The following is a 21,652-nucleotide window of genomic DNA, read 5'->3' as shown; positions in this document are numbered from 1 at the left end:
TTAGTGACAGATGCTTTCCGGGTAAATCAACATCTTTCTTTTTGTTCTCTCTGCAAAAGTGGTTGGGGAGATGCTGTGTGAGTTTAGGGGAGATTAGAACCCCAGTGTTGGGGTCAGACAGGAAGATGCCTGACTGCTTCTCTTAATTTCTACCCTGAGATATGGCAGCTTGTCTTGGACAGAGCCCAGCCTGGGTGTCAGAGGTCCTGAATTTCAGTTTTCGGAATGGACCACATATAGCAAGACTGAGCAAGTCATGTACCTGCCAGGGCCCTGATTTCCTTATCTGCATATTAGGCTAGATAATTGCAAAGCTCCTACATCAGCATGTTGTACAACAGACAGTTTTACTCACCTGCTATTGTAATGCATACACTAGCACCTTCTATTTCAGCATTGAATGAGGTCTTTCTCCAGTGCTGACTGGGCTGGCTAAGACCAGAGACTGGTCGGGCTCCCTCCCTGGAACAGCTCCCCAAAGGCTGGCACCCATCCTTGCCCATCTCTGACAGCAGACACCCTGCTCAGGATTGACGACCAGAAGTGTGTGTATATATATAATGGATAGATAGATAAATCAATAGATGCTTTTTCCTTTTATACATATTTTATCTTTTTCTTCCGTCTTTCTATAGCAACAGATTCTTCAAACAAGCTGCACTCCCATGTGTACTCAGTCAGGTGTGCTTTTCTTAGGCAGAAAGCAGGATATGCAATCAGGTTCATACACAGCTGGTGCGACTTCATGAACGCATCTGAAGAACCGATTGGCTGGACACGTTTTTAAAGCTGTCTCCTCTTGACCTGTAATCTGAAAATTGATTTTGCTAAGAGAAAGGGCTGAATTGCAGGTCAATACCTTTTTTTAAGAACCTTCTCACTTTAATTAATTGTCCTTACAATGTCCTAGATTACAGCTGAGGGATAGGTGATAAGAAATTAATGAAAGCGCAGAGTGTAGGGAGGAGGTAAGCCCTGACAAGATTATAGGGTGCGGGAGAGGAGGATTTGGGAAATGGACTGAGAGGAAGCAACATCTTGGGTGGTAGCAAAGGGATGATTTCCTGTCTGTCTGTCTACCTGTCTGTTGCTCCATTTGACAGCACTGTCTCTAGGGCATTTTGTTTTTCAGTGGTGCTGGACACAGCTCACACCATCATCTTAATTTATACGACACAGGGTTATTGGAAGGAGCTTTGCAATCACACGATCGTGCTGGCAGCTCCAGGTCTGTCCATTGCTCACCTTGGTTTGCTTCTCTGGTAAATGGGTATAAGATGTCCTACCGCATACGGAAGCTACTTGGCTCTATGGCAAGCAGGGGCTGTGGATGGGTCAGGGAGGAGGCTGGGAGACAACCCAGGGTCACACCAAAGCCATGCCTAGTGCCTTGCCTCCTCCCTGAGCTCTCTGGGACACGGTGTGCTTCTCCTGCCAGGTAGGGAGAGGCCCACAGGGGCTTCCGAAGTCATACAGTGGCCCTCTTCCACAGAGGCTTCATGCATGCTTTCCGCTTTTCTGTTTCTTTCACTTCCCTTCCTTCAGGGAGCATTGCGTAGTGAAGTGCCAAGAGTGGAGATCTTTGAAATCAGACAACCACCATCCAGCTCTGCCTGGCTTTGTGAGCTTATGGAAGGCATGCATTCAACAAAAGACATACATGCCAAAGCATGCTAGGAGTTCAGTAAACCATGCAGGAAAACTAGAAGGTGGTCCCTAGCCACTGGAAGCTAGACTGGAAAGTCAGCAAAGCTTTCTCTGAGGAAGTGACATTCAAAGCCTGAAAAGACAGCTGGGAATCAACCAGGACACAAAGAAGCAGGGAAGGGGATGGAGAAGAGTTTCAAGGGAAGGGAAGAGCCTGCTCAAGGCCCCAAGCAGGGTAGAGGCCAGTGTGTGAAAAGCTGAAGGCCTTGCCAAGCAGGGCTGGCAGAAGGGGAAGTGCAAGAGATGAGGATGGAAACCAAGGGAGCAGAGGGAACATGAAGGTTTGCAGATGCAGTAGAGGTTGGTGTCATATCTAAAGGGCAAGGAGAAGCTCTTCACGGACGGTGACTTCTTTTTTTTGGTTTTTTGTTTTGTTTTTATTTTTAAAGAGACAGAGCCTTGCTCTGTTGCCCAGGCTGTAGAGCAGGGGCACAATTATGACTCACTGCAGCCTTGAACTCCTGGGTTCAAGCAATCCTCCTACTTCAACCTCTGAGTAGCTGGGGCTACAAGCCCACACTACCATGCCCGAATAATTTAAAAAGAATTGTAGAGATGGAGTCTCATTATGTTGCCCAGGCTGGTCTCCAACTCCTGGCCTCAAGCCATCCTCCCACCTCGGCCTCCCCAAGTGTTGGGATGACAAGTGTGAGCCACCATGCCTGGCCTCTAGAGACTTTAGTGCATCAAAGTTTATGGTTTCTACAAAGGCTCTCTCTATGTCTTTACATCTCAGAGATATAAAATTAACAAGTCCCTACCCTTGAGGAGCTCCTAAAGTCGTGGAGGATCATCTTTATAGATTTAACATATAGTCACCCACAGTCTTTGCTTGTTAGATCTGCTACATGCTGGGCTCTACACTAGGAGAAAATCAGTCTTAATCTATGCCCCACAGGGCTTGCTGCCCAGTGAAGACACAGATATTGAACAAATAATTCCAACAAAGATGTAGACCATTTTCACTATAATCCAAGGCCATTGCAAAGCAGAGTAGAGGACTTTAGGGAAAGTACAGCGTGTGCAAAGGCCCTGTGGCAGGGGGGTCCTGGTGCGTCTGAGGAGCTGCAGTGGTAGTGATGAGAGGTCACTTTAGGAGGAAGGTTGGGAACACACCCTGCAGGCCTGCAGGGCCTTGTCAGTAGCCTGAGAGTGTGGTCAGAATCCACACAGCGCATACAATGAACAGAGGGAGCGGGGGAAGAGCGACCTCACCTGGAGGATCAGGGAACGGCCAGTGGACAGGGATCTGGGTTTAAAGGATGCCTTGTCCCTCTCTCGGCCTGGTGTGGAGAAAAGCATATGAACAGCAGGATCAGAACATGTTCAGAAAAGTTCCTGTGTCTGGAGGGCCAGGAGGTAGGGGTGGAAAGTGAAGTTATGGAGGGAAGCAATTGGGGTCAGATCCTGAGAGCTTTCTAGACCAAGCTAGAGCAACCTGGAAAAAAGGATCCACCAGCTTCTTGAAAAAGCACTTAGCCTGTGGGTGTCAGGGCAGGTCTAGAATTCAGGTCCAAGCGAGTAGCTTGTCCAACATCTTCTCTTTAAGAGGAGACTGAGACCCCTTCCAGCTCTGACATCCTCTAACTCTCAAATGTAATCTGCAGACTCAACCATTGCACCCTTGGAGATTGTTGTTGGATAATTCTTACATACTTGGTGGCTTCAATAACAGAGTGTGATCTGTCAAAGCTCTGGACACCAGAAGCTGGATGTTGGCAGGGCCATGCTCCCTCCCAAGGCTCTAGAAAAGAACTATTCTTTCCTCTTTCAGATTCTGGTGGCTCCAGGTGCCCCTTGGCTTGGGGCAGTTTCTCGCCAGTCTCTGCCTCCACTTTCAATGGCCCTCATTTCTTCACTCTGTGTCTGTTATCCTTGGATTTATGGCCCATAAATTAAACCAAGATGATCTGCTTCTCTCAAGACCCTTAACTCAGTTACATCTGTGAAGACTTCTTTTTGCAAATAAGATCACACTTACAGACTCTAGAGATTAGGACGTGGGCATATTGTTTTAGGGGACACCATTAACCCACTGCTGACCAGCCTCAGAGTCTACCACTAGATTGTTTTTCTGCAAAGGTGTTCACAATAGTCTCATAGGACTTTCTAGTATTTTAAACTTTTTCGTTGTTGTTTTCAAGATGGAGTCTCACTCTGTCATCCAGGCTGGAGTGCAGTGGCATGATCTCAGCTCACTGCAGCCCCCATCTCCAGGTTTCAAGCGATTCTCCTGCCTCAGCCTCCTGAATAGCTGGGATTACAGGCACATGCCACCACCCCTAGCTAACTTTTGTATTTTTAGTAGAGACAGGGTTTCATCATGTTGACCAGGCTGGTCTTGAACTCCTGACCTCAAGCAATCTGCCCACCTCGGCCTCCCAACGTGCTATTAAACTGTTTTTAAGATCTTTGTTTATGCCAAAGCAAAATGAGAAAAGGGGAATTCTCCACAGTGGCACAATTTTTACTACAAAATTTTCACTTGGTTTCTCTCTATGCCCAAGTCCTGTGCCCACATACATGAGTTGTGAAGGTCTGGGCAGAGCTGATTGTCATCCAGCCTCAGTAACAAAGACTGTGCCACCTCTGTAACCACATGTAAGCAGACAAGCGGCAGGAAGCCTCATGAACTCACTGGGATCTCGAGGCACCTTGGTCTCCACTCCAGAATGAGAGTCTCAGTGAATGCTTGTTGGCTGCGGGGCTTGAATGCATGAACCCTGCAGGCTTCCCTCCCTTAACCAATACTCCGTGGTTATCTGATGCCTTTCTCCACAATACCTGGTTCTGAGAAATCAAATCAAATATAAAGTCCCTCTGCCGCTGAGCAGTTCATTGGAACTCTCCTAATAAAAATTCTTTTGAATGTGCCACTCAGCGGAATTCTGTGTAATTCTAGACAAGAAAAATTATTTCGGAAATATGTTTCTGTATTCAACAGTGTAATGAATACAATCCTTCTTATCACCCAGCACCGAGATTGCGGGTGTGACTGCATGTTAAAGACTGCTTGTAAAAGGGGCGCCTTAGCTATCCCGGCAGCACACCCAGCCACCGGTCCACGTGGGACCTGCCTTATCTCCTTTCTACGGCTACAATTGTGGGAGAGGAAGATAATGAGGTCTTTTTGTTGTTTTTTAAAAACCATGTCACAAAAGGCAAATAGAAACTTAAGCCCCAAAAGAAATTTCTCCATTAACACAACTTCTGAAAACATTCTGTACAAAGAAGTCCATCATGCTACCCCTCCAAAACCCTTGCAGAAGAAAAACATGTGGAAATTCATCTAAAAACAAAGTTGGAGTGTTCCTCGCAGTTTGTTCAAGACATCGTTGTCCTCGAAAACTCTTCAAACTTCTCAGAGGCCGGTCTGGATCACTGAGGTTCCCATTAGACACTATTTGAAAAGGAGTGCTGTTTCATTCTGCAGACCTTACACTGCACAGAACAGTTAAATGTGGTGCCAGAGAAGAGTGGGAGAAACAGAGCCTGCTGAGCCAACTTCAATGAACTGGTAAAAGAGACTACAATTAGAGCCACCACCAATGTTTATATTTCATGTTAAAACCATGCATTTTCTTACATAGGTTAAACATATTCCTTACAAATGTTATTTTCCCCTTCTACAGAGAGCACACTTATGGCTAATCAAGGCTGAGTTCTTAGTGCCTGAATTTTTCGTGTGCATGGATTCGTATGTTTCACAGGTTCCTAAATGCCAGAAGTCAGAGGCCAGAGCACCTGAAATGTGAACTGAGCTCACAGAATCACCATTGTCACTCAGGACATTCCAACATGTTTTCCTGACATATCTGTACCGATTGTCATCTCTATAATTAAAACTATTTTAAAACTAAGTTCCCTTCCTTAGACTCTTTCCAATACTGCCAATCTCAAAAGAATCACTTGAAGCATGATTCAAATTTTAAAACATGTTAGGGCCAAGGAAGTGCCTCAAAGTCGGTGTGGCCTGCTTGGGCATGAGAGGTGGGGGCAGAGCATGTGTGAGCCCTGCCTGTGAGCAGTGTACCCTCATGGGCTCTGTGGTTCCAGCCTTTCTGCAGAGCTGAGTCTGACAGACAGCGCTACGCAGGAACTCCTTCTCACACTAGAACTTTGCCAAAAGATACTCATGGGCTGGAACTGCCAGAGCCACTTTTTGGCTTAGAACATCACACAATGTCCATATGGTCATTTGTACAATGGAATCTATGTTGTGGAACAGCCAAGATAAAAGAGGCAGATTCAGCAAGGGGAACTCTTACTCTGATTCATAAACACTTGGTGTTTAACGCAGAACCTCTCCTGGTCCAAACTCTACTCTCCTTTGACTCCCTGATCAAGTGACAGGCACTTGGCAGACATCCTCCTCTCTGTCCCACCAAACCACGAAGAACCTGTTCATCCCTGAATTTCTCCACATTCCCCAAACCTGGCCAAAGCCTTTGGGCCAGAACTTTCTCCTAATGCACCTGCTTTCTAGTTCCTCTGCTTCCCATTCCTTCCCTTGGTGCTAAGATCTTACTTAGATGCTGGCATGGGCTTCTTTTTGATTAAAACCAAAGGCCACCCTCACACCGCAGTGCCCTTCATCATCTCCCAACTCCCTGCCAGAGCAAGTCCGGCCTCTTGAGGGTGATTCCTGTCTTTGCAGCATCTGGCCTCAATCTGCTCCCCCAGACTCCCTCTTTGCTCCCCTCTACCAACACGCAGTGCCCTTTCTCACATGAGCGTGGCCGTTTCTGAGCTCTGAGGAATGTAAGACCTATGAACACGTGAGCACAACCCCAGGTATTCCCAGCTACCAATAATTAAGCAGGTACTTTGTTAACCCCGACAACAGCTATAAGCAAAGCCCCAGTACACAGAAATTACAATTTCCTGTCTGTGTGGCAGATATGAGCGGCTGTTAAGGTGTGTGTTAATTATTGAAATGTGCCCTCTCTATTCTGAAAAACATTATTTTCTTTTTTTAATTTAGTTTTATTTCAATAGGTTTTTAGAGACTAAGTGGTATGTGGTTACATGAATAAGTTATTTAATGGTGATTTCTGAGATTTAGGTTCACCCATCACCCAAACAGTGTGCACTGTACCCAGTGTGTAGTCTTTTATCCCTCAACCACTTCTACCCTTTCTCCTGAGTCCCCAAAGTCCAATGTGTCGTTCTTATGCCTTTGTGTCCTCATGTCTTAGCTCCCACTTGTGAGAACATCAATGTTTGCTTTTCCTTTCCTGAGTTACTTCACTTAGAATAATAGTCTCCAATTCCATCTAGATTGCTGCAAATGCTATTATTTCATTCCTTTTTATGGCTGAGTAGTACTCCATGGTGTGTGTGTGTGTGTGTGTACATATGTATGTACATATATGTGTGTGTGTGTGTGTGTGTATATATATATATATATATACCACATTTTCTTTATCCACTTGTTGATTGACGGACATTTGGGTTGGTTCCATATATTTGCAATTGCAAATTATGCTCTGAACAGCATTTTCATGCAGACTGATGGGGTCCTGCTGGCTGCCCAAGCATGACATGCTTCACTTCTCATCTAAACTCAACTCCCCTTCCAGCTGACTTTCTGCACATTGGAGGCGCCACTAAGTATGCATGCCAGAAAGTGTGCTCCATGGAATGCCAGTTCAGCTGCAGGCTAAAGACTGTTTATTGAGTCCAAGCGTTATTCATTTTCTCTCTTTGTAATAAGAGACTACTGGTTTGTTTTCTCTAGGATTCCTAAAATCCTTAAATCAGTTTTTAAAGGCTGGGTAGGAGGGCATTAGAGTATGCAAACTTTCCCAAACTTTGCTGTTCTACAGCCTTCGCTGGTGATACCCAGGCAAACAAGGTCTGGAGCGGACCTCCAGCAAACTCCAGCAGACCTGCAGCAGAGGGGCCTGACTGTTAGAAGGAAAACTAACAAACACAAAGGAATAGCATCAGCATCAACAAAAAGGACATCCATTCATGGCCTCATCCAAAGGTCACCAACATCAGAGACCAGAGGTCGATAAATCCACAAAGATGGGGAGAAACCAGCACAAAAAGGCTAAAAATTCCAAAAGCCAGAAGGCCTCTTCTCCTCCAAAGGATCACAACTCCTCGCTGGCAAGGGAACAAAACTGGACGGAGAATGAGTTTGACGAATTGACAGAAGTAGGCTTCAGGAGGTGGGTAATAACAAACTCCTCCGAGCTAAAGGAGCATGTTCTAACCCAATGCAAGGAAGCTAAGAACCTTGAAAAAAGGTTAGAAGAATTGCTAACTAGAATAACCAGCTTAGATAAGAACATAAATGACCTGAAGCACCTGAAAAACACAGCACAAGAACTTCATGAAGCATACACAAGAATCAATAGCTAAATTGATCAAGTGGAAGAAAGGATATCAGAGATCGAAGATCAACTCAATGAAATAAAGTGAGAAGACAAGATTAGAGAAAAAAGAATGAAAAGAAAGAACAAGACCTTCAAGAAATATGGGACTATCTGAAAAGACCAAATCTACGTTTGATTGGTGTACCTGAAAGTGATGGGGAGATTGGAACCAAGTTGGAAAACACTCTTCAGGACATTAACCAGGAGAACTTCCCCAACCTAGCAAGACAGGCCAACATTCAAATTCAGGAAATATAGAGAACATCACAAAGATAGTCCTTGAGAAGAGCAGCCCCAAGACATCTAATCATCTTTCCCCACAAAGGGAAGCTCATTGGACTAACAGTGGATCTCTTGGCAGAAACCCTGCAAGCCAGAAGAGAGTGGGGGCCAATATTCAACATGCTTAAAGAAAACAATTTTCAACCCAGAATTTCATATCCAGCCAAACTAAGCTTCATAAGCAAAGGAGAAATAAAATCCTTCACAGACAAGCAAATGTTGAGAGATTTTGTCACCACGAGGGCTGCCTTACAAGGGCTCCTGAAGGAAGCACTAAACATGGAAAGGAACAACTGGCACCAGTCACTGCAAAAACATACCAAATTGTAAAGAACATTGACACTATGAAGACTGCATCAACTATCGGGCAAAACAACCAGCTAGCATCATAATGACAGGATCAAATTCACACATAACAATATTAACCTTAATGTAAATGGACTAAATGCCCCAATTAAAAGACACATACTGGCAAATTGGATAAACAGTCAAAACCCATCTGTGTGCTGTATTCAGGAGACCCATCTCATGTGCAAAGACACACATAGGCTCAAAATAAAGGGATGAAGGAATATTTACCAAGCAAATGGAAAGCAAAAAAAAAGCAGGAGTTGCGGTCCTAGTCTCTGATAAAACAGACTTTAAACCAACAAAGATCAAAAGAGACAAAGAAGGCCATTACATAGTGGTAAAGGGATCAATGCAACAAGAAGAGGTAACTATCCTAAATACATATGTACCCAATACAGGAGCACTCAGATTCATACAGCAAGTTCTTAGACACCTACAAAGAGACTTAGACTCCCACATAATAATAGTGGGAGACTTTAACACCTCACTGTCAATATTAGACAGATCAAAAAGACAGAAAATTAACAAGAATATTCAGGACTTGAACTCAGTTCTGGACTAAGTGAACCTAATAGACATCTACAGAACTTTCCACCTCAAATCAACAGAGTATACATTCTTCTCAGCACCACATCACACTTATTCTAAAATTGGTCACATAATTGGAAGGAAAACATGCCTCAATTTTTTCTTTAAAGCAGCATTCATGCTGGTTTCCTGCAGAGCTTATTTTGAAACACACCATCTTACAGTTTTCTGTTGTCATTCCTGTAGGCAGCTGCAGAATAAAACCGTGCCATCAAACGTCATTCCCACAACATTTACTTTTCTGTTCCTGGATCCATTTTTTCAAGTGGGACGTCTGGCCATTTGCTGTCTGTATTAATTTTCTGGGGCTGTCATAACGAAGTCCTGTAGTCTGGTTGGTTTAAACAATGGAAATTAATTTTCTCACGGTTTTGGAGATTGGGAGTTGCAGATAAAGATGTTGGCAGATTGGTTTCTTCTGAGGCTGCTTTTCTGGAATTGTAGATGGCCATCTCCTCCCTGTGGTCTTCTCCCTGTGTGTCCAAATTTTCTCTTCCTATAAAGACACCATTCATAATGGATTAGGGTCCACCCTAGTAATGTCATTTCAGCTTACCTCTTTAAAGACACTGTCTCCCAGTGCAGTCACATGTTGATATGAATTTTTGGGGGATAGTCCATAATGTTGCCAGAGCATTGCAGTGCTAAATAGGGGGTATTGCCGGCAACATGAATAAATCACTAAGTTCAAAATTTCAGAATGCTGTAAGAAAATACATAATCAAAAATACATATATAATCTGGTTGGGTACAGGAGCTCAAGCCTGAAATCCCAGCACTTTGGGAGGCTGAGGCGGCTGGATCACCTGAGGTCAAGAGTTTGAGACCAGACCGGCCAACACAGTGAAAGCCCGTCTCTACTAAAAATCCAAAAATTAGCCAGGCGTGGTGGCGGGTGCCTGTAATCCCAGCTACTCTGGAGACTGAGTGGGCAGAATCACTTGAACCCGGAAGGTGGAGGTTGCAGTGAGCTGAGATCACGCCACTGCACTCCAGCCTGGGCATACCAGGCTGAGTGAGACACCATAAAAAAAAATATATATATATATAATCAAAGTGTTCAATCATATTGGAAATTCCATTGGAAAAGTGGATTCCACAAAGAAAAGAATTTCCTGGCTTTGGTGGATGTGGCAGGAATAACATACATAGCAGTATGTTTTTATGGACCAGGGTTTCCAAAACCTAAATCAAAAACAGAAGGTAGTGGATTATTTACCTCATTATCTGAAATACACATCACCTAGTCCTCTTCCTTAGAATACACACGAATCATACTCACACATACACACACTCACATATCCCGCTGGAATTTAATTTTTGAAATTTCACGTACATTTTTCAAGGAACTCTGACATCTTTCATCTTGGCTGGTTTCTACTGCAATCCTATTAAACAAATACAGATAAGTTCATTATTTTCCATTGACAGATAAGACCACTCAAAGTCAAAAGAAATTAAGTGACCTTCCCACAAGATATTCCCCTCTTGGCTCTTTTAATAAATTTATTAAGATTCTTTGGGTAGCAAATAACATAAACCCAATTCATATTGGTTTAAGTAAACAGAGAAAAAATAAGCTTATGTAACTAAAGACCAAGGGTGGATCTTTTTGACCAAAAGGATAGTTAGGTCCAGGTTTGGAAAGGAAATCATTAGAAATTAGTCTCTCTCTGTGTCTTGGCTCTGATTTTCTTGATTTGTCTTCATTTTCAGCTAGCTTCTCGCCTCTTGGTGGCAAGATGGCCACCAGCGGCTTCAGAATTCTCTCTTCATCGGAGCAACCTCAATAGAAACCATGTGCTGCTCTCCAACATTAAACATACTTGGTTTTAGAGAAGAATTTGTAAGTGAAGGCTGTTTTTTGTTTGTTTGTTTTTTGTTTTTTCTCATAGGCTTTTTTGATGGATTAAGACTCTTTGTTGTTTAATGATGTAGTTGAATTTCTTTTTGTCTTCATTTGTCCATTCCACACCCATGGCAGACATCACCGGTTAGTCATGGAATATTTTCTTGCTGGTTTCTTTTTTCTTTTTTATTTTTTTGAGACAGAGTCTAGCTCTGTAGCCCAGGCTGGAGTGCAGTGGTGTGATCTCTGCTCACTACAACCTCTGTCTCCCGAGTTCAGGCGATTTTCCTGCCTCAGGCCTCAGCCTCCAAGTAGCTGAGATTACAGGCAGGTGCCACCATGCTTGGCTAATTTTTTATTATTAGTAGAGATGGGGTTTCACCATATTGGCCAGTCTGGTCTCAAACTCCTGACCTCAAGTGATCCACCCGCCTCAGCTTCCCAAAGTGCTGGGATTACAGGCATGAGACACCGCGCCTGGCGTATTTGCTGTTTTCAGTCAGTAAGATCTGGTGTGTGAGTTGAAACCTTAGAATTCCTGCAATCAAGGATGCACATCCTGGTGTCATTTTCTTCATCATTTACTCTTGTTTTTTTTTCTTTTTGAAAATTCATCAATTACTTGAATGTTTTTTCCAGAAGCTTCTCTGGCTGTCGATGATAAGTGTTTCCCCAATAAAACCTAAATGAACCAAGTAACAGTGAAGTGAATCACTGAAGCATAGCTGGACTCTTCTTTACCCTCTCCTTTGCCCCATCCTCTCCCCAGCAGACCAGGAGCTTACCCTTAAAATCTGGAAAACTCTGCAGAGCCATTTGGCCCAGTTCATACTGATCAAGAATAGGCATTCATGATAATGATGACTTTTCAAATTAGAGCCTGAGTATTTGCTGCTACCATATATTCAGCACAATCGCATTTGAAAGACTGCATCAACTGACCCAATTTGGGCATTTTAAAGGTAACACAAAGTGACGATATCACATTAACTAATAACTCTGCAGAAATTACAGAAATGTTTGCATTGCAGTGGGAAAGAAAAGCCAGACACCCTCTTTCCTCTGCCTTTCCACTCTCCATACCCCACACAGTGACAGATGGCAATGGTGAGTCTGTGAAACCTTTGGTCTCCGGTCCTGTCTTGCCCACAACCGGCATGTTGGTGGCTGTGGTGGGCTCTGAGCATGAGTGCAACAAGACAGAGCCAGCAAGTACCCTACAGGCCATTGCGAGTTGCTGCTGAATTAATAGGCTGACAACCAGTAGTTGCAGGAAGATTTGCCACTGAGTTTCATGAGACAGCTTTCTATGCCTAAGAGAGCTGTGGCATAAGGAAGCCTTTGACCTCCCCTAGTGTCTTGGCTGTTTAGGTCTAACACATTAAGAAACTATTTCTAAGAGTAAAATAAAGAAATCAAACTCAGCGGGGAACTGGTGAGAGCATCCTCTGTGTCTTGGGTGGGAGGGTCTTGGCCAGGGCTGCAAGAGGCCAGCTTTCAAGTGCTTAAAATCCTGGGTGAAAGGCAGGTGAGCACTGGGTCCACAGTAATGCAGGTGGCAGGGAGAGTTACAGGGGGTGTCAGCAGGAACACAAGGCAGGAGGCACAGGCAGGAGCACATGCAGTGGAAGTGCACAGGCAGGAGGCAACTCAGTGGAACTTGGTGCAGGGAACGAGGCTTCTTGCAGCCATGTCTTAAAAAGTGAGTAGGATTTGGACAGACCAGGGAGCTACACCGGGCAAGGTGATTGATGCCAGTGATGCCAAGGGACTTCCACTGGTGGTGTGTTCCCAGGTGAAGAAACCAGGCTTCATTTCTGTAGGCAGAAGGAGCCTACAGTGACTGATTGGAGGCACGGCTATGAGAAGAGCGTTTGTGAGGGCTCTGAGAACAGCACTTTCTATCCATCACTTAACTTCACCGCCTCTTCTAGACCAGCGCATGTGCTAAGCTGTCATTTATTTACTCACAACTTCCACTGAACGCCCATCTGTGCCTGTGCTGTGCTCTGTCCATGAGGCGGGCACGTGGTCTTTCTGAGGTCATGTGGGTGTGAAGGACCTTTGGGGCTCACACACCTTGGACAGCTCCTGGCCCAGGGTATACACCTACAATTATGTGTTGAATAAATAAATGTCTCCATACCATGTCTTCAGATGATCAGTCAGACAATCAGACCCAATGCTTAAGGTTCTCTTTCTCATTTTGTTACTCACATGACAGATGGGTTCAATGGCTTGCCGGGTGACGTCCAGTGACCACAGCCAAGGCGGGTTTAACAAGGGGATTTGATGCCTTGCAGCAAGTAAGGAGGACATCGGGGATAGTTCCCAAGCAGTGCCTCCCAGAACAAAGGTGAAAGCCTAGCTTTTATTGCGCTGGTGAGCTGAGTCATCGAATGTGGAGATGGAGTAAAGCCCATCACTGATCATGTTCCACATACCTCACATGTATGGAAAATGGTGAATGAGCTCCTCCCTGGGCAGGGATTTTAGTACGCTAACAAGGGGAGTTCTCCAAAGTTCATCTCCAACTCAGGCATCTCTGGGTCAAACCCATTTTTGTTTTTCCAGGGCTGAGATTCTTCCTGGAACTTTTTGAAACAACACCACCGGCTGCAGTCATTACCAGTGGGAGCTTGTTCACAGGGCATGCACAGAAACCTGTGGACCGTGGGTTAGGCTCTTGCAAGACTTCCCTGAAAGATCGGACCTGATCACCGACAACATTTGTCTGCATTTTCCCTTGACAAGAAAGTCCACTGCATGGTGAAGCTGGTTCTCCAAGGCAGACTAGATATAGAAAGGTTCCTGGAAGAGACAGCTTAGGAGCTGCAACTTGAAAGATACGTCAGAGATCTCATTGTGTTTGCCCTCTGTCCATCCATTCTCCCTTCTGCTGCTGCCAGCATCTCAATTTGCCTTGAAGAATCGTCCTTCTGTTGGTCTCAGACAATGTGGGTCTGGTGCCCAGCTCCTTCCTGTACACACCAGCTTGAGCAGTTGACAGCTGACTCAAGATGACAGCTGTGCCATCCCCGACCCTTGTGACCAGTTCAGGAGTGTGCATTTTAAATAGGTCAGTCTACTATGGAGCAATTCCACACATTTTTCTAGAACTGGGAAAAGGGAAATTCTCTTGTCTTAGGGACTGTGCAGTAAGGCTTCTGGGGCGGACTCCCCAAGAGTGTGGTCAAGTAGCAAAAGTAGAACCAGGAGATGGAGCGGGGCCAGGGTCTGATTAGAGCTGGGGAAAGGCTTTAGGTGGTTTGTCTGATGAGACAGTTTCTAAGTAATGAGGACAGTTCATAGGTAATGAGGAAGTATCCTCCAGCTAAGCTGTAGCCCCAAGCAAGCTATCTGGTTCCCAAAAGCATGGCAGACTAATACCTCCTTCCAGAGTGGTCCTGGGGAATACTAGACAGGATTCGCTGAAGAAAGTACCACACTGAGAGACTTCCATCCCAAAGGTGCAGTAACGGCAGATTTGGCAAAAATAATTGGAAAACAGTGTCATGGCATCTCAAATTATTCCACATCTCTCTATCTCTATCACCACCACAGGCATTCAGGCCATTGTTGCCTTGCCCTGAAAGTCTAAAAGAGTCCTCAGTTTTCATCCATATCCTCCTGTCTGCCATTCTCCACAGTGCATCCAGTATCATCTTTTTAAAATACACATTCTGTTAAGTCCCTTTCCTGCTTAAAATCCTCTGATGACTTCTCATTAAAATGAGAGTAAAATCCAAATTCCTTACCAAGGCCTGTTTGGCCCTAAAAGACTTGTCCCAAATCTCCTCCTCTACCTCATCTCATGTGACTAAAATTCAGCTACCACGTGGCCTTTATTTTGTTTCCAAACACATCAAGCTCCTTCTCACCCTATGGCTTTGTTCTTATGGTCCCTGTCACCTGGAATATACTCTTTCATACTTTTCTCATAGCTGAATTCTCAACCTTTTGTCCCAGCTAAAATGTCACCTCCTCAAAGAGTTCTTCTCTTGCCACCTTATCTTCTCCACCTCAATCAGTTTTTAACTTAGGCAACCCTGATAAATTACTCATGACATTCAAACATGTATCTACAGCGGCTCTAAATAACTGAAAGTCAGCTACGCAAGGGCAGGGATCTTGTCCATCCTTGTCCACAGCAGTTTTTTGAGCTCCTGGAATGAGCGCCATGTTCCATATTCCGTTAGTATTTGTTAGATAAGTGGCTGGATGGATAAATGGTGATTGTCCAAGGCAATGTAGTTCCTAGATGCTGTGGCAAGCAGCCAACCTCAACCAGAAGCTCTTTAGGAAATTTTGAAATCAACGAATCTCCGGCTCTTAGAGCCACAGAGTCCTTGGCAAGAAACAGGTTTCTCAGCACAGACTACCACCAAGTATAGAAGCAGACAACTCAGATGAGAGCCAGCTTCTTCCATTGCAGTGAGATTAAATCTGCGAGTAGGGTCAAGTGCAAGGCATCTTACTTTCTCCCGTCTGCTTGCATTGAGATGATGACTAACTTTCAAATTGCCGTGTCGTGCAACCTGTCTTGTTCTACTTCACATGGGATAGGTCCCATACTGGTGGTATGAGACAGTTTGAGGGAGGCACATCTCACACATGAGTATGAAGCCCAGTCATCACACTTATAAACTGTAGAGGGATCAACCTATTGTATTTTGGAAGGAAGGGAATAATTTTGGGAATCAGTAAAAACCGAACATGTGCTTCAACTGTCTGTGGGCACTTGTTTTCCCCACTCTAAGAATGACCCATTCTGGAATAATCTGAATACATTTAGCTGTCCACTTCACCTGGTAGACACCAGAGAGCCGTGGAGTACAGACTCCTGACACAAGATGAAAGTGGTTCTGATCCTGAATTCCTTCCAGCAGTGACAGTTCCCTACATCATCAATCACTCAGACCCAGAGAGTGGGCAGAGAGCTTTGGGCTAAGGTCCTCGGCAGTCCTTTAGCTGATGAGTGTGTCTGTAGGCTTAGAGACTTTTCTGTGTGTTTTTTTTTTTTTTTTTTTTTTTTTTGTTTTAATCAAAGTAGTACATTGAATGGTGAAAAAAAACAAAAGGTAAAGGAATAGTTATTATGAAGCCCAAGTTTACATGCACTTCCTCCATCTCAATGTCTCAGAGATAATTTCTTCAGGTAGTTTCTGTCTTATTTCCTTTGTTTTTTACCTCCATTGTGTGAAATAATATGAATGTATATCTGTATTGATTTATTAAACTGAGGCCAGGCACAGTGACTTACACTTATAATCCCAGCACTTTGGGAGGCTGGGGCTGGAGGACCGCTTGAAGCTAGGAGTTCAAGACCAGACTAGGCAATATAGCAAGTCCCTATCTCAAAATTTCCCAAAGGAAAGAAAATAGTTTTTAACATTGGCTAGGCAAGATGATATGCACCTGTAGTTCTAATGACTCAAGAGGCTGAGGCAGGAGGATTGCTTGAGCCTGGGAGGTTGAGGCTACCGTGAACTCTGATGACACTACTGTACTCCAGTCTGGGTGACAGTGAGACCCTGACTCTAAGAAAATAGAAAAAAATATAAATAATTTAAAAGATTTGTTAAATTTGGACAATATCTATTGACTCTCTAAAATAAGAATTAAGGACTTAGCTCACCAGTACCTCTTCCTCTGTTTCTCTTCTTCATGTTTAATAGTTGTATTATTTTTAACTCTTCCATAGATTACATTGTCCCCAACATTTTATTATGACTCTTTTCAAACATACACAAAGTTCATAGAATTTCACAGCGAACACCCATATTCATACCACATAGATTATTTCATCAACATCTTACTCTACTTGCTTTATCGCACATCTGTTCATTTGTCTGTGCCTTTAACTGTCATCAGTCCATCTTATTTTTTGATGCGTTTCGAAGTAAGTTGGAGACATCAGTGCGCTCCACCTGTCAACACTTCAGCTTGCAATACTGATCCAGAGTTCAGGGTCAGCCATGCAGTCATCACCACAATCCAGTCTTAGAATATTCCACCACCCCACGCTGAGGCAGGGAAATTGCTTGAACCTGGGAAATGAAGACTGCAGTGAGCCGAGATCGCGCCACTGCACTCCAGCCTGGTGACAGAGCGAGACTCTGTCTCAAAACAAAACAAAACAAAACAAAACAAAAATTTCTGGTACCCATTTATAGTTGATACGACTCTCAGCCCAATCCTTTTCTTTCTTTATCTTTTTGAAATGAAATGTATATAAAATTCAATACATGGATCTTAAGTGTACTCTCAAATGAGTTTTGACAAATGCATATTCCTGTGTAGCCGAATAGGTGCTGAACATTACCACTGTCCCAGGGTTTTCTCCACGTCCCTACCCTGTCCCCAGCACAGAGACAATGACTGTTCAGATTTGTTCCATGGTAGATTAGTTTTCCTTGTTCTATAACTGATACAGAAAGAATCTGTATAATAAATAATGTTTTATAAACAGCATTTCTTTTTCACTCAGCATAATGTTTTTTGAGATGGTTCACGCCACTGCCTATGTCAGTTGTCTCTCTGGTTTTTTATTGATGGCCTGTTTCCATGAGCTTTTGCTCATAAATAAAGCTGCTATAAACATACTTATACAACTATGTTATTTGCAGACATATGTTTTTATTTCTTGCAGATATGCACCTAGAAGCAGAAATGTTGTGTGTATTTAGCTTTATGAGAAACCACCAGAACATTTTTCCAAAGTGAATGTACCACTTTATGTTCCCACTAATAATGCTTCAGAATTCTAGTTCCTCAATATCTTTGCTGATATTTCACTGTTCTGGTAGTTGTGTCTCATTATAGTTTGAATTTGCAGTTCCCTGATGACTAATGATGTTTAGTGTTTTTTTGTATGTTTATTGGCACTTGTGTTGTGTGTGTGTGCATGTGTATGTGTGAAGTGAAGTGTCTGCCTATTCCCAAGTCATAAGGTTATTCTATAATTTTCTTCTAGAAGTTTTACTTATTATATTTTAAAAATATAATATTGAGATATAATTTGTATGCCAAAAATTGTAAGTGTGCAATTGAATGGTGTTGGTAATTTGTAGAGCTGTGCAACCATCACCACAATCTAGTTTCAGAACATTCCCATCATCCTAGAAATGTTTTCCTACCCATTTAAAACCAGCATCACTCCCATCTGAGCAGTAGCCAAACACCACTCTGCTTTCTGTCTCCATATATTTGCCTTTTCTAGACATTTCCATCTACAGGAATTTACCCAAGAAAATTAAAACACATATCTACAAAAAGACATGTAAGTAAATATCCATAGCAGTATTATTCATAATGGCCAACAGCTTGAATTAATTTAACTTTAAATATAATTTAGCATTATTGCTTGCTCCAGGAGCTCTCTGCCCTCCACTTTCTGGATGAGAATCTCGGCACCTCTAACCTTTTCTCTATCTTTTCCATGTACTTCAGCCTCCCCATCCAGGATCCACCCTCCATCAGCCATGTTTCTACTTTTACATCTGAAGGCTATTCATACTCAAATACTCTTTTTTTTTTTTTTTTGGAGAAGGAGTCTCACACTGTCACCTAGGCTAGAGTGCAGTGGTGCCATCTCGGCTCCCTACAACCTCCGCCTCTGGGGTTCAAGCAATTCTCCTGCCTTAGCCTCCCGAGTAGCTGGGACTGCAGGTGCACACCGCCATGCCTGGCAAATTTTTTGTATTTTAGTAGAGGCGAGTTTTCACTGTGTTGCCCAGGCTGGCCTAGAACTCTTGAGCTCAGGCAATCTGCCCTCCTCGGCCTCTCAAAGTGCTAGGATTATAGGCATAAGCCACCGTGCCCGGCCTTAATACGTCTTTCCAGCTCAGTTAAGTCTCCCATTCTTTGCCCAACTGTGTTTCTATAATTGAAATCTAATAAACAATGTTTGTAATATTAAGGCTGTATGAGCACTCATTTATGCATTGAAAATCGCCAGGTGGTGCTCCAGCTGCTGAAGTTACCGTGACGAACAGACAGGAGGAGTCTTTGGGAGTGAGGGGTGAGATGCAGGCAAGAAGTGAAAAGACGAGGGGATCACGCAATGGTTTAAAGAAGTGTTGTGCTATGGAGAGTAAGGCTGCATCTCACTCTCCCTGGGTCCAGCTACCTCACTCCTGTACCACAATTGGCTGTTCCCAACACCAAGTTCAAATGGGCTTCCTTCTTCCTCTTTATTAATTCCTTAAAATTATGCTTCATTTGGTTTGTTTCATATTTGTACTTAAAGTCACAGATGTATTTTAACAGGGAATTAAAAACTTACAAAAAAATGAACAATAACAATAAAAAATCTCTATCCCATTCTTTTTTTTTTTTCTAACAGCCTTGAACTCCTGGGCTCAGGAGATCCTCCTGTCTCAGCTTCCTGAGTAGCTGGGACCACAGGCATGCACCACCACACACTGCTAATTTTTTAATTTTTGTAGAGATTGAGTCCTCCTATGTTGCCCAGTCTTGCCTCAAACTCCTCGGCTTCACAAGGTGTTGGGATTACAGGCATAATCCACCATGCCCAGCCTCTTTTTAACTTTTCTAACATCTAAGGTTACTCATGAGAAATACTGCTTTTTCATTCCCACTCTTCATAGGTGAATTTATTTCTGTCTCTCAGAAAGCTTTTAAGCTGGTCTCCTTATCTTTCATGAGAACGTGTCCAGACATGGGACCTTGGTAGACCCTTTTTAACTTTTTTTTAGAGACAGAGTCTTGCTCTGCTGCCCAGCCTGGAGTGCAGTGGCACAATCCATAGCTCACTGCAACTTCCAGCTCCCAGGCTAAGTGATCCTCCTGCCTTCAATCTGAAAATCAAGTGTTTCAGCTCTAGAAAAGTCTTTTCTGATATCTATTTGATCATTTTCTCCCATCCATTGTCTCTTTTCTTCTGGGGTTTTCATTAGATATGGGATATTCTGCACAGTTTTCTCTCCCTATTTATTTATTTTTTACTTTTTGATCTTTATTCCAGAAGATTCTTCCAACTTTACTTCCCATATTTTTCATTCCTTCTCATCATCTGTATTTGATTTACCAATTTCAGTTATTCTCTTTGTTTCATAGTTAATACATGTTTTGAATCTTGTTGAGTATATTAGGAATCATGTTCTCTTTTCTTTTAAGTTCTTTCCTATTCCCTTAATTGACTATTTTCTCTGGGGTCATGTTTTCTATTTGTGCATTTTGATCCTTCCCTTCCTGCTTGCCAATTCTCCTCCTACAGTTGGTGACACCTGGGCGGCCCCGCACTTATACAGTGTCTGACTAGGAGCTCTGTGTAGGGTTGGGGAGAACGTTAGAGTCTAGTGTCAGGCCACTGTCCATCCCTCTCCTTGCCAGACTGAGGAGGGTGTCACTCTGGGCTGCCATTGTCCACCCCAAATGCCTTTGCATCCACCATGTATCTTTTCAATGTTTTTAGAGAAAAGCCATATTGGGCTTTGCTAGAAGCAAGCTGTCCTACTGAGTGTCCTCCTCTGGAGACCAGTGGGTGGGGATGGTGACCTGCTAGTGTACTGTTGCAGACTTCTAAGAATTCTCTTGATTCCAACCACTCCTGAAGGACCCTGAGCCCAGTCTTGTCTGGGATGCTGGAGGACAGACTGCCTTTCATCTCCTCTACAGTCCAGTCGCTTTTCTAAAATGCAGCTTTCTCTGTCCATCTCATTCATGAACTTGTCCCTTAAAACTATTGTCTTCTAAAATTTGATGATAATTTTATTTGTAATTTCCTTTTTCTCTTTGGTGTTTACTCCCTTTTCAACAGATAATTTTTATTTTAGCAGTGTTCCAAGGAAGTAATAAATAAATGGATATTCGCATTCTCCCACCAGAAACCTGAAGCTACAAAATGTGACCGGAACAATTTATCAACACAACTGGAAGACTGTCACTGCAGTTCCAGGCATAAGCAACATACACAAAAATTACACACTTTATATACATAAAAATGCCTTTATCTTTAACATGTACTACCTTTAAAAATTGCTTTATTTTCTCTGGTGATGTTAATTTTTTCATAATTATTATCAAGTCTTTCTTTTAAACAACAGGTATGCTTCCTTCGATAAGGTAAAAAAAGAGCCAGGCAACTGAACTTGTTTCTGATTTTGCTTTGGCTACCCGGAAGTGCTGTGTTATATTTAGTGTACAATTACAGAAATGATTTCAATCTCTCAACTGTATCCTGCTTTTAAATATATTTAATCTCTTAAACCAATGACATATATATACATAGCATACATAGCATATGTCATTACTTTGAGAGATTAAAAACATATTTAATACATTTATGTAATTTCTACTTAATCTCATCTTTTAAAAAATAAGTAGAATACAGATCGAACATGGTGGCTCACACCTGTTATCCCAGCACTTAGGGAGGCCAAGGCAGGCAGATGATGAGGTTAGGTGTTCGAGACCAGCCTGGCCAGCATGATGAAACACTGTCTCTATTAAAAATACAAAAATT

The 21,652-nt window shown here is 43.1% G+C and overlaps 1 long non-coding RNA gene across 1 annotated transcript in view; it reads left to right on the top strand.

Annotated features, from left to right (window-relative positions):
• Positions 1-16,164, top strand: part of LOC108530602 (uncharacterized) — a 42,687-nt gene extending 26,523 nt beyond the window's left edge. The window contains exons 3-4 of the long non-coding RNA XR_001885896.1: positions 11,031-11,160; positions 13,738-16,164. This is a non-coding gene — a long non-coding RNA (uncharacterized LOC108530602). The remainder of the gene's footprint in view (positions 1-11,030; positions 11,161-13,737) is intronic.
• The last annotated feature ends 5,488 nt before the right edge of the window (positions 16,165-21,652 follow it).

Source organism: Rhinopithecus bieti, unplaced genomic scaffold, assembly GCF_001698545.2.
Source record: "Rhinopithecus bieti isolate Rb0 unplaced genomic scaffold, ASM169854v2 scaffold_7509, whole genome shotgun sequence".
In the NCBI taxonomy this organism is placed as follows: Eukaryota; Metazoa; Chordata; class Mammalia; order Primates; family Cercopithecidae; genus Rhinopithecus; species Rhinopithecus bieti.
Note: the sequence above shows the minus strand (reverse complement) of the source record. Positions and strands in the feature narration are given on the sequence as shown.